Source organism: Lactuca serriola, chromosome 1, assembly GCF_051521515.1.
Source record: "Lactuca serriola cultivar US96UC23 chromosome 1, Lser_US96UC23_V15, whole genome shotgun sequence".
Classification (NCBI taxonomy): Eukaryota; Viridiplantae; Streptophyta; class Magnoliopsida; order Asterales; family Asteraceae; genus Lactuca; species Lactuca serriola.
The window spans coordinates 199,698,358-199,712,378 of NC_136408.1; positions in this window are offsets into that span (position 1 = coordinate 199,698,358).

The following is a 14,021-nucleotide window of genomic DNA, read 5'->3' on the forward strand; positions in this document are numbered from 1 at the left end:
ATCGGACCGAGGTCCGAAAACTACTACTAATTAAACGGGCTGGCATTGTGGACTTAGACCCGTTCCTACTGGAAGGAATCTCACCTTGTATCCTAGCTGTTGAAACGACTGCTCCGGAATCTGTCTGCTGCGGCTCTGGTTTCACCCCGGCTACAATTTCCATAAGTACCCTCAATCGAAATACTGATAATAATACTGAGGATAAAATGACTATCTTACCCATGGTCAAAGTAAACCTATTGGTCAAAGTCAACATTCAGTTGACCTGACTCGTCGAGCTGGGTCACCAACTCGTCGAGTCCTTACTCTCACTTTCTTGTTTCTGCTCGCTACTACTCGTCGAGTTTGGCATAGACTCGACGAGTTCCTCTTCGATACTAACACTCAGTCAATCTGCATCCGACTCTTCGGGTTGTATGAACAACTCGTCGAGTCCTCCTTCAATACATGAACACTCTGGCTGTGACTCGCCGAGTTGTATGAACAACTCGTCGAGTCTTTTCTTGAGGCATGAAGATTTCTTTGGACTCGCCGAGTCAGGGCATTGACTCGCCGAGTTCTTCCATGAATGACTCTATCCTCCACCTCACTGAGTCCATCTCTCACTCACTGGCTCCACTCAGCATAACTCGAAAAGGGGAAAACAGGGGAATCGCGACTCGACTCATCGAGTATGAATAACGACTCGCCGAGTTGTATACATGCAATCACTATATATTCGATTCTGCTTTAATCCAGCTCATTCCATTCGTAGATCTGGGTTCTAAGGGCTTGTTTAACACGTAAAGTTTCCAACTTTACATGTAAATAAACACCAAATGAAGGTTATAAGGCTCAAAGCACACCATAAGAATAGATCTAGGGCTTTCATGCAATATGGCTCCATTAAGGTATTAGATCTAGGTTTCTAGAACTGAAACATAGCTAGATCCAGAGGCTATTCATCTCAATGTGTCCTCTATGCAACCACCAAGCCACGAAATGGTTCAAGAATAGCTTTAATGGTGTTCCAATGGGGCTTCAAGCATAGAAACAGCAAAGGGGTCGAGTTATACCTTACTATACTCTGAAATGCCACAAAGATCTTGGATCTCCTTCTTCTCCTCTTGATCTACCTTCCTTCTTCTCTCAAGATCTTTAAAGAATCACACCAAATCACACAAAATGCTAAGAGAGTTCTAGGGTTTTGAGAAGGGTGCTCTGGGGGTGATGGGGCTGACTTGGGGTCCCAAAAAGTTGACTAAATAGGGTGCAAACCCTTGAAATTAGGGTTTCATCCAAACTGGCGGACTCACCGAGTCCGGAATATGGACTCGCCGAGTCGCCAACTTAAACGTGCTCAAAATCCCGACTCTACTCGACGAGTCTGGCTACTGACTCGTCGAGTTCCTCTTGGAAACTTGAAAAATAATTATTTAAATAACATACCAGAATTTGGGGTGTTACATGTGGTACATTGTTATGCAGGTAGACTAGTTAATTAGTTGCATGTGGGGTTGGATTGTCTATGTATCTGTTTGATATATATATATATATATATATATATATATATATATATATATATATATATATATATATATATATATGAGTGTGTGTGTGTGTGTGTGTGTTAACATATTATGTGGTAATTTGAAGGTGTCCAACTTTGTGTTGTAGGCTATACTAAGGGCATACCAACTTTATGATGAACGCCAAATAAAGAGACCAACTTTATGCTAAAGGTGAAAGGGGTGGGCTAGCTATGTGGTAAAGGATGGGGTGGACCATCTTTGTGATGAAGGACAAAGAGGCAGACTAATTTTGTGTTAAAGACCATTGTTTATATGCATTGTATGTATATTGTTATGGGTGGTATTTTGGTGAACTCAATAAGCTTTGTTCTTACAGTTTTCAATTAAAATTTTTATGTACTTCTTCGGATCATGGGAAGGAAAAGGCGTGATTGAACACACATCAGCAGACTTGTGATTTGAGATTCCACGGCGCTTTTCTTTATAACTCTGATTTTGGATTATGGTTTATGAAAAAGTGGTTTTGTCTTGAATATAACTTTTTGAAAATAAGTATTTATTCTAATTTAAAAATGAAAAATTTATTCACAAAAATGGGACGTTACACATCTAAATTGGTCCGTTCAAAATGGCTTCATCAAGTTCTTCATATTCCTCATCTTATTTTCGGTCTATTTCATTAAACATATATCCTTCATTCGATGAGAACAACTTCTCCATGTGGTTAAGCAAGAAGGTGATGGTTCTCGAAACTATGGATACCAATAGGATGGAAAATTTGAATGATGTCCCTTTTGTTACATATCAAACCATCACTGAAGAATGCAAAGAACCATATCAGAAAAGAGCCCCTACTCATCAATGGACAGAATAAGAAATGAGAAAATCAAATTTAGATGTCACGGCTGGGGCTGCTATCTTCTCAACATTTCCATATGATGTTTATCATCTTGCGGAAAATTTTGTGTCAACCAAAGCAATATAGCCACTCTCAAAGTTACTTAAAAAGGCACTGATGAAGTTAAGAACAACCATAAGAGTCTCTCATTCATAAGTATGCATATTTTTTGCTTAGAAGAATGAACCTCTAACTAGTACTTTTAATCATTTTAACTGTTTGATCAATGATCTAAGAAAGTTTGAGATTCTTAAGAATAATGACATGCATATTCATAAATTTTTTGACTCTCTTGATGAGAGTTAGGAACACCATGCTTATATTTTGAAGAATAACAAGAAAATTAAAGAGATTAACCTTCCTAGTTCATAAGAATAATATTCTCTAAGATCGATAGATTCAAACAGATATCAATAAGACAACAACACCTCAGAAGAGCTCGATGAAGAACTTATACTTTAGAGGTGTGCTAGGGTTACAGTACATGTCAAAGGAAATATTCAAGAAAAACATAATTAATATAATTGTTGAATCATTAAAAGTGACCCTCTTGAACTTCAGCTACCGCAGTCTACAAGCACCCACAGTCAAGCTCCTTCATCAGCAACTGCATCCAGAGTCTCTACCTACCGTAGTCACTCATTGTTACTTAGTTCATTTTGTCTTACTGTAATCCTCTCTATTGTCCAGTATGCCTTGCATGGCTACTCTTAGAGAGTGAATCTAATGTAACTCCTTGAGTCTCTATAAATAGAGCTCATTCACTTGTATTCTAAACGCATCTATTATTCTGAATACACATCTCTGAAGTTATCTTTTCTATATCTCTTACTTACACTTCTTACTCTCACATAACATATTACAATCTCTCTTCGGAGCAAGTCTTTTGTGACTTAAACACTAAGTTTGATCTCACTTATTAACTTGGCTTGAATGCATTCCTTGTTATGAATCAACTTATGTGTATACTTGATATAACAATTGTTGTCATTTCCATTTATTTACTTTTCCGCAACTAACTCTCTAACCATCTAACTCTAAATTTTATTGTTGAGCTTTTAGATCCTTCGAGATTAACTATTCTGCAATATACTTGTTCTAACATTTGTTTAAGTGTGTCTCAAAGTTTTTCTCTCAACAATTGGTATCAGAGCCATAGTGGTTGCTTTTTGAAAACGGAACTCTGATTTTCAAAAGGCCTTCTATACCACTGAAGCTCATTTCTTATAAAAAAAAATTTTAAAAAAACTTCAAAAATATGGCACAATCGTTATCTCTGAATGTTTCCAACAGTGTTAATGGTTCTAATCGAGCCCCAATGTTGGTAGCAAATGAATATCATCACTAGTCACAAAGAATGGAAAGATACTTAAGGAGACTTGGAAGAGATGTATGGCGATCTGTTTAAGAAGGACCACACGTCCCTGTTCTTACACCTGTTCAAACCGATGGAGCTACAGCCAGACTAGGAGGAGGTCAACCAGTCATGAACCGTCCCACCAAGGATGATCTCGATAAAATGGAAAATGATGATGTTGCTTTTTATGAAATCTCCTGTGGAGTTGCTCCTGACAACTTTGATATTATCATAAATTGCAAATTAGCAAAAGAGATCTGGGAAGTTCTCAAGAATATGTACGAAGGCTCAGAACAAGCACAAGACAAGAAGCTTACAACCGCACTCAATGAGGTCAACAACTTCAAAGCTCATACTGGCGAAAGTTTGGAAGACTCCTTAAAAAGGTTCAACCTCATAGTCACCAAGCTATCCAATGCGGGCACCATCCGCAGTAACCATGAAACAAATCTTCAATTTCTTAATGGTTTGGGAAGACATTGGACTACGGCTAAGATGATAGTCCAAGGCGATAGAAAGATTCATTCCTTGTCACTCTACATGCTCTATGGAGAACTGCAAGCACAAGAATCCACTGTACTCAAAGACTATGCTGACTTCGGAGGACCTCTTTCTCTCATAGCACAAGCTTCACATAATCAATCTTAGTCTCCCTCCTATGACACTCCACCGCATTCATACGAAGCTGACTCAGAGTATGATGATGAAGAACAATTTCAAAAGGCTATTGCTCTAGTTAGCAAACAATTCAACCGACTACCACCCCACTCTTTTCGCAAAAATCAACAATTCAACAAACCACCTTTAAATTGTAACTTCAACCCACAAAACAATCACTCTCATTATCCTAAAAGTTCTCATCCACCACCGCAATCTCAAAATACTCAACCAAAGGAAGCACTGTGGTCTACTCAAACCACTGTCTCTGGTACTCCCTCAGAAGACAAGACTGATGTTGTAATTTGCCACAAATGCAACAAAGAGAATCACTTTGCAAGAGACTGTAAGGCCGATGTAGTAAAAGACAAAGCATTCTACCTTAGAATGGCTCAAGAGTTGGATGATAAGGAAAAGGCAAGGGCATACGTAGCCCATGTCAAAAGAGACCATCAGGTTTGGTCATCCGGAGACAAAGCTGAAGCCATCAGCAGTGTCAAAGGAAAAGGGAAGATCTGCATGCTGGCAACTGCGGATGATGATGGGTCTACAAAGTTGGACAAGAACTACTGCTACATGGCAAAGGATGGAACTCTAAGCATCGTCAAATAGGTAAAACTCATGATCCAAACTCTAAACTATATCATGCATGACTGTCAACCTTACATAAATGATCTTAATGACACATGTGTTGCGGTCCTTATAGACTATAACAAAGCCTTAGATGAGAAGAACATTGCGTCCCAGGAAATGTTCCATGTGAGAGGACGATTGGGTAACAAAATACTCAAAATGGCTATGTTAGAAAAGGACTTAGAGTTAGAAATAGATGCATGAATGTTGAGTGAAACACAATTAGAAATAGCTTTGAACTAAAGAGATTTAGCTCAAAGTGAGATTGTATGTTTAAATCTTTTAATAGAAAAATTGTTCAATGAAAGTGAAGCTATTGAAAATTTAGTTAATAATGGAACTGTGGACAATACATACAATTGGTTTTGGTCAAATGGATATCCTACCGCAATGGATGCCTCACCCCGGTTCAACAAAGATAGATTGTATGTCCCTCTAGACCGAGAATTTCATTTCCCAGTCAATGACAAGACCTTTCCCGAAGATATCAAAACTCACTTCGGTAGACTGCATAATCTAAGCAATAATTGTGTCATTGAGGAAATTGTGTCTGAGGTTTCGGGTCATACATGTGATAAAATTCCTATCTGTGGCACCACTTACCCAAATTCTCAAACCTCATCCATAGTTGATGAAGAAATTGTCATTGAAGGCCCCGAAGTCTCGAAAGACTTACCATCTCTGTCCTCAGACCGCAGTGTCTTACATTGTAGTCAAAAGTCCCACAAAAGTCCCACTGAAGTCCCAACTAAGACTTACTCTGCGGTAGTCAAGTCATCCCTACCGCAGTCTTTGAACAAAATATCTACCACTCTTCAAACAATTCATCATGAATTACCCATAGAAAACTTTGAAGTGGAACAATGCTCTCAAATCCCTGAATCTTCAAGTTCGGATGAATCAAGCCCATATTTTCACAAAATTTCAAAGGGTTCTAGGAAACCGTTGTTGAACAACAGAGACTGCGGTTCACCAAAATCCTTAGCTAAAAGGGCTTTCAAAGAAGAAACTCGCTCCCGAGGCACAAATAGAATTTTTTTTCAAAAAACAAGAAGCGTGTCAGATTTCAAAAGTCCAAAAGTCCAGAAAAGTTTGTTTTCTCTCACTATTTTTCAAAAGACTCTGCCATCAAGAAAACATACAAAAAGGAATGTACAGTTTGAACAGTCATTCCTAATTCATCTGACACAACCCAAAAAGTTGTAAAGTCTTTTCGAAACAATGGTTTTCAAATATATTCCTCAGATGATCTAAAATGGAAGGGTATCTTACCCACTCCAACACTTTTAAAGTCACATCAAAATTTTAACAAGTGGAAGGGTATTCTACCAAATCCAACAAAAAGGACACAAAGATCTACACATGCTAAACCTTTTTCAAAACAAACTTTTCAGAAACCAAACAACACTCATGTGAGATCTTTTAAACCTCGGACTAATCACAAGCCCAACAACTCATCCTTTAGACCGCTGACCAAACGTGGTGTCAGAACAAAAGACAAAATCTCAACATATGAATGTCAGTGTAGTTGCCTAAAGGATTCATCCTATGTCAAATCTAGTTGGAATCAGAAACCTCGTAACTTTTGAAAAACACACAACACTCCAAAACTACACAAACACCCAGGACTAGGATTAAAAGTTGACACAAAACCAGTCCATGCATCATTCAGAAACTCATATGTTGTTCCAGGCTCCAAACTAGTTTGGATGCCTAAACTAACCGTGTCATTCTCAGGCTTTGTGCAAGTAGGAAAAAGAAGATGAATGGTTAATTAACAGTGCCTGCTCCTTGCACATGACTGGAAGGTTAGAATACCTTCGGGATTCTAGGCCAATTTGCAACGGTGGAAATGTTACATTCGGCAACAATGCGAATGGAATCATTCGAGGTTATGGTGTACTCACAACGGGGAACTTCTCTATTCAAAAGGTCGCTTATGTAGAAATCCTTAAACACAATCTCATCAGTGTTGGCCAACTATGTAAGGCAGGTCATCGAGTTGATTTTGATGATCAATTCTGTTATATAATGACAAGTGATAGGAGAACATGTTTGATCAAGTCTCGATCCGAGGGTACTATGTATCCTTTGGATGTCTCTCTGATCATAGGCAAGCCGCAGTTATGTTTCCTTTCCAAAGCTGTATCCGAAGTTAGCTCGTTCTGGCACCGCAAGCTAGCTCATCTCAACTTCAGATACATCAACACTTTGGTCACTGGAGAACTAGTCAGAGGACTCCCTATTCTCAAATTCAGCAATGATACTCTCTGTCCTGCATGTGAATGTGGTAAGAAATCCAAAGAAAGTCACCCCATGGTGATTGACTCTTCAGTTTCTAAACCACTTGAGCTCCTGAACATTGATCTCTACGGTCCATCAACCGTAGCCAATCTCCATCACAAAAAGTACATACTGGTTATAGTAGATGACTTCACACGCTTCACATGGGTTTTCTTCCTCAGACTCAAGTCAAAAACACCGCAAATTCTTATCAACTTCATCAAGGAAATAGAACTTCAGATCAAGCTTCCAGTAAGACGTATCCGCAGTGATAATGGAAACAAATTTACTAAGCATCCTCTCCATAGTTTATTGGTGTCCAAAGGCATCACTCACAACCTTTCAGATCCTTATACACCACAACAAAATAGAGTAATAGAGAGAAGGAACCGCACACTAGTAGAAGCAGCCAGATCCATGCTCAACTTCGCACACCTTCCTCTCTACTTCTAGGCTGAAGCAGTAGCATCGCATGCTTTGTACAAAACCGAAGCATTATGTGCAAACGCCTCAATAAAACACCGTATGAGGGCCTTAACAACCGCAAACCAAATGTTCGCTTCTTTCATATCTTTGGGTGTAGATATTTTGTGATCAACAACAGAGACCAGCTTAACAAGTTTGCGTCGAAGTCTGATGAAGGCATCTTCCTTGGCTATTCCACTAACAAAGTTCCTTACAGGGTCCTCATCAGACGTACAAGGATAATCATTGAAAGCTTCGATGTGAAATATGATGATTCTAACATCCGTAACGCCCCTCCATCCACTGAAACCACTGCAATCATGGAAAGCGATATTCCTGCCTCTTTCGATCCTTTAAATCTAGTTGAAGTCAATTATGACGATCTTTTCGGCCCTGTTGAAACGGCAAAACTATCTGAAGTTCTTGTGTCACCGGCCGCTCAACAACAGCACGCTGATGTTTATGTTCCATCTCTATCCGAAGTAGCATCTCTCAATACTTTCACCTTTCCGGTTGAGGGGAAAAGCTCTACTCCGGATCAAGCAACAACCATCGAGGTTCCAGTACTTGATGCTTCTCAAGTTCCTATCCGCAGAGAATCATTACCATCAAACGTATCTTCGAATTCGGATGATTAACTCATAGAGAACATTGACACAAGAACCGATTCAAGTGTTATCACTCTCCCATCCGTAGTCCAGGGGGAACCTTCTCAGGTTCCAGAGGAACTCCCATTAGCAATCCAGGGGGAACCTCTCCAAACTGCTCGAGAAAATTCCGTTCTCGTTCCAACAAACCAAGATGATTCCGCAGGATGTTCTCAAATCCAGGGGGAACTGTCATCTCCAACCTCAGATTCTTCTGATATTGAAGATATTCCCTCTACCGTAGTTCTGATCATTTACAACCCCATCTTCACGTATGGACGAAGGACCACCCACCAGGTCAAATCATTGGCAACCCATCCACAGGTATCCAGACTAGATCTTCCAAGGACTTATCTGATCATTGTCACTACGCAACATTTATGTCCTCAGTTGAGCCCAGAACGATCAAAGAAGCATTACTAGAACCTGATTGGATATCTGCAATGCAAGAAGAGCTAGAAGAATTCAAAAGAAACAAAGTGTGGAAGCTCATCCCTAAGCCACATGGTCACACCATTGTTGGTACTAGATGGGTATTCAAAAACAAGTTGGATGAATCTGGTGCGGTAGTCAGAAACAAGGCAAGGCTAGTTGCAAAGGGCTACAGCTAACTTGAAGGTGTTGACTATGATGAAACGTATGCTCCGATGGCACGAATGGAAGTCATCGAAATCTTCTTAGCATTCGTAGCCCACAAAAACGTCAAGGTACACCAAATGGACATTAAGAGTGCATTTCTCAATTGGGAATTAAAAGAAGAGGTTTATCTTCAGCAACCTCCAGGCTTTGAAATATTGAATTCCCTGACCACTGCTACAAACTTGAAAAAGCAGTCTACGGTCTGAAGCAAGCCCCAAGAGCGTGGTACGAGACTCTCTCTGAATTTCTTGTCTCGTACGGATACAAAAGAGGAGTAATTGATCACACTTTATTTAGAAAAGCAAATGGTGACCACCTTACGCTTGTACAAATATATGTGGATGATATCATCTTCGGATCGACTGATCAAGGAATGGTGGATGAATTTGCTAAGCTCATGACCAACAAGTTCAAAATGAGCATGAATAGAGAGATTAACTTATTTCTAGGACTTCAAGTGAAACAAGTTCCGCAAGGGATATTCATTCATCAAGATAAATACACCACTGAACTATTGAAGAAATATTCTATGGACAACTGTTCTTCAGCTAAGGTCCCTATGGCCTTCGGTTATAAGATCTCTGTTGATCCCTCAGGAGAATCTGTGGATCACAAGACTTATAGAGGTATCATTGGCTCTCTAATGTACCTCACCACAAGCCAACCAGACATTGTCTTTGCAACTGGTGTATGTGCATGGTATCAGGCTGACCCAAAAGTGTCACATATGACCGCAGCCAAACAAATACTACGGTACCTGAAAGGAAGCAAGTCCCTTGGATTATGGTACCCCGCAGGCAATGACTTCAGCCTTCAGGTATTCACAGATGTGGATTATGCTGGATGCAGACTAGATCAAAAAAGCACCTCAGGTGGATGTCAATTTCTGGGTGGAAGACTCATCAGCTGGTCATCAAGGAAACAAAGTTGTTTGTCATGTTCTACCGCAGAAGCTGAATATGTCACCGCAGCCAGCTGTTGTTCACAAGTTCTATGGATGAAGACACAAATTTTGGACTACGTATACAGAATGTTGCGGATACCAATTTACTGTGACTCTAAAAGTGCTATAGCGATTTCTCACAATCCTATTCAGCACTTCAGGACCAAGCATATTGAACTACGGTATCACTTCATCAAAGACTACATCCTGAAAGGTAACATTGAACTCATCTTTGTCTATACTCATGAAGAGATAGTTGATGTCTTCACAAAGGCACTTGACTCTACAAAGCTCAACACTTTCTTACAAATGTTAGGAATGATGAATCCGGACCCTCAATTCTTCTTGAATTGATAGGTACCACAGATCATCCTTTGTCTCTATTGCGGTCCTAACTGAAAGTCACTTATAATAAATGGTTTTGGTATATCCTGTGTACCGCAGTCTATATACCACAATCATATATTATATTTATCCTTCACTGGTCCTTCTTGTTTGTTATTACTAACTTATTCTACAAGTGCTCTCCTCAGTTTCTTCTACTACAGTCATACATCTACCCATCCACAATCGCATTGATAATTTCTCAATTGATTCATTAATTCTTGAATCATGGTGTGCTATTTAATGATCCTTCATTAAATAAAACAATAAATAAAAACATTCCTTGAGAAAGTGTCTCATTCTCTTTTTTATAAACCTTGTGTCAGACCTATTTTAGGTATGATGACAAAAAGAACGTTTTTCCATAAACACATCCTTAATCTGTAGTTTCCTCATACACAGCACGTCCCATTCGTTACAACTTCTTTTCCCCTCACCACACGATCACCTGACGTGATGATATACGTCTGATTTTTCATTAAATGCAAACCCTTTTTTGGTAAATCTCAAAAACTTTTTAAATTGTTTCATATTATGTAGCTGAGATTTAATTTCCAATTCAAAAGATTCCCCCCAAACGACCTTTTACCTTATCCTTTCTTTTTACCTAGGGTAACAAACAGTTACTGTTCAAATTCATCCCTATATAAACCCTTCTTCTTCCCAAAATCACTTTACGTTCTCTGAACATTGAATCTTCCCTCTCAAATTCCTTCAAGCACTCTGTTTTCTACTCTTTCTCTCAAGCTCCTACAATGGTGAAATCCGGTGTATCCAAGAAACAATCCAAGGCATCTGGATCAATGAACCCCACTGGTTCAGCCTCTACTTCACAACATCCCACACCAACAATTTCTTCAAGCAATTTTAGAGCCTTGTTTGAAGAACACTCCTTCTACAATGCTCCGATCAAGATGATGATCAAGTTTCTGAAGAATCACCCCCTGTTTGGCCCCTTCGATGCTTTCACAGACGTTGTCCCAATCTCAACCCTTTTCAAATGTCCCTTCTCGGCCGATCGCCCACTCGAAAACCCAAAAGAAGTTCATATTAACCTGGTTAACGATTCCTTGGTCACTCTACCCAAAGAAAAGTTTCTTTCTACCATTAACCTCCTTGTTCATCCCTCCATCAAGATTTTCACCCCATCCATGGCGGACGTTACTTCTGCACTTTACCAGATGGGATATAAAAGAAGATTAAAGGAATTGGGGAATTCAATAAAAACCAACTGCCTGCGGTCTGGCATTCGTTTGCCATTTTGTCATCCGTAGTCTATCCGGCAGAACCAGAGGCACGGATAATATGGGACTCAAACTTCTAGAGCTGGTGTGGAGTATCTTCACAGGTCAGGACGTAAACTACGGGCAGATCCTATGGGACGACTTTATTCAATACATTCCCAAGGAGAGCCCAAGGGAGAACCCAACCGAACTCACTTTTGCAAGGTTCTGGTCCCTCTACATTTCAGACCTTCATGCGGATACAGGGATCAACATGGTCAGCGACATCAACTTCTTTGTCACCAAGGATCTCAAAAGGTACAATCCATCATCTGATCAATCTATTTTTGGACCAATTTGAAGACTTCCTACCCACATTCTTTCCACTCTTGGTCTTGAGACTGCTAATGTCTCAGATCATATTGAGGCTATGGAAGGTATTACCCCATACCTTCCTACCCCGCCTCTTCAAAATCCATCCGCAATCATTAACCCTAAAGGCACCGCAGTCCCTTATTCCACTACTCTCTCCAATATTTCTCAAAGAAGAAAGAAATTGGCCTCCAGGAAGAAACATAGAACTCCCAAGAAGGATGCTCCCAAAACAACCGCACCCTCCAAGAAACGTAAAACCAAACCAACCGCCACCATACATGACAGTGACTCTGATGAGGATGATCAACCAATTGCAATCCTTAAGAAAAGAAAAACTGATCCCACAGACCAAATGCGTGACCGGACTGATACCTCAGCCTCTCAATAGGCTTCGGTAGTCCTTGAGGTGCCCGCACACCCATTCAACACCACCATCGAATACCACTCAAGCTCAGAAAGTGAGTCTGATTCACCACATCGTGGAGACTCCCCCCAGTTCACTCCGAAGAGGATAACATTGGTTCTTGCCCTAAGGTCTCCAGGGCTTCCCAACTGCATTTCTTTTCACCTAAGGAGTTGAACTCCATCCTCTTGAATGTAACCCATACACTTCAAACACCTTCCCAACCGCAGGGTACTTCTTCCGCCCATGCCAGAAGTGAGCCAAGGCCAAACTTGACTACGGGTCAAGAAGACCGAGGAAGCTTAGGAAATCCTACTCTGCTTACATCTATAACAGGTGGTTTAGGCATGGTGAGCACAAATGTGCAAGGATCCGTCGACCCGAAGGACACTGCGGTGCGATACAAAGGATTTGACGGTGAAGACTCGAATGACTCTTGGTTGAACTACAATCCGGTATCTGAAACTGAAATTCAGAAATATGCCACTTTCCGTAGGGAATTCCAAACACGCAAAGATCAACAAATCAAGCAACAGCAGCAGAAGGAACAAGAAATCCAAGCTGTGGCTAAGTATTGGGCAGATGCATTTAACAATGCCAATACCGTAGCCACCATATTGAAAGTTCAAGACTGGATGTCTAAGATGGTCTAAACTCTCCACATGGCTCAGGAAGCAACTGTTGATCAAAATGCTTCCAAAGTTCCTCCCACTCCCACTGTCCAAGAATCACAAGACGAAGGAACCGCAATAGAAGTGAGCTCTGCTCCCACCTTCGGTCTTGATGATGCTGATCTACAAGAGGTAAACAAACCCTCTCCCTCTGATGATGATCTTATGATATTTGATGAAGAAGAAGAATTCAATGGCTCTCACCATTCAACTTCAAAGCCCAAAGAGAAGAAGAAAAAGAAGAAGAATGTTGTCACTCGGAAAGAATTTTTGAGCCTACAAGCAAATATTGATCAAATCCTTACTGCGGTCAAGCCAACTCAACCGCAAACAGAAGACACCCCCGGACCGCAGTCATTGATTGAACGGATAGAGCGCTTGGAAACTCGTGAGAGATTGGCTTCTGAGCGTATCTCCCTCAAAGTAGAAATGGAAATCTGGTCCCTTGACCACAATCGACAAGCAGATCACAAGGACTTTATGGCTGCTGCGGAACGCCTCATCTCTGAGGTAATTGCAAACAAGAAAGACCTTCAAGCAGCCATTGCGGATCAAGCCTCCCAATCTCAAAAGCTGATCGTTGAGACTCATATTGCCTATGAGTCCACTATATCAGTCCTTCAAGCTACAATCCACCGCCTGCAGCGATCTTTGTCCATAAATTTCCATGGCCCTGAAAACCTTCAACTCACCAAGGAAATTCACCAGCTGCTCTTCAACTCCACCATCCCCAAAAATCAACAACTGGCAGATGCCCTCAAAGCTCAATTTCAAGAAGTTTTTGCCAAAGTTGATGGCCTTCGAAAATGGCTTGAGGAAGCTCTTGGGTTGCTTTCCTCAAGAGGGGGAAGTCCATCACTCCAATCATTCCAACTCACAACATCAAAGTCTCCCCTTCACCACAAGAAAAATTCCTACACCGCAACCCTCCC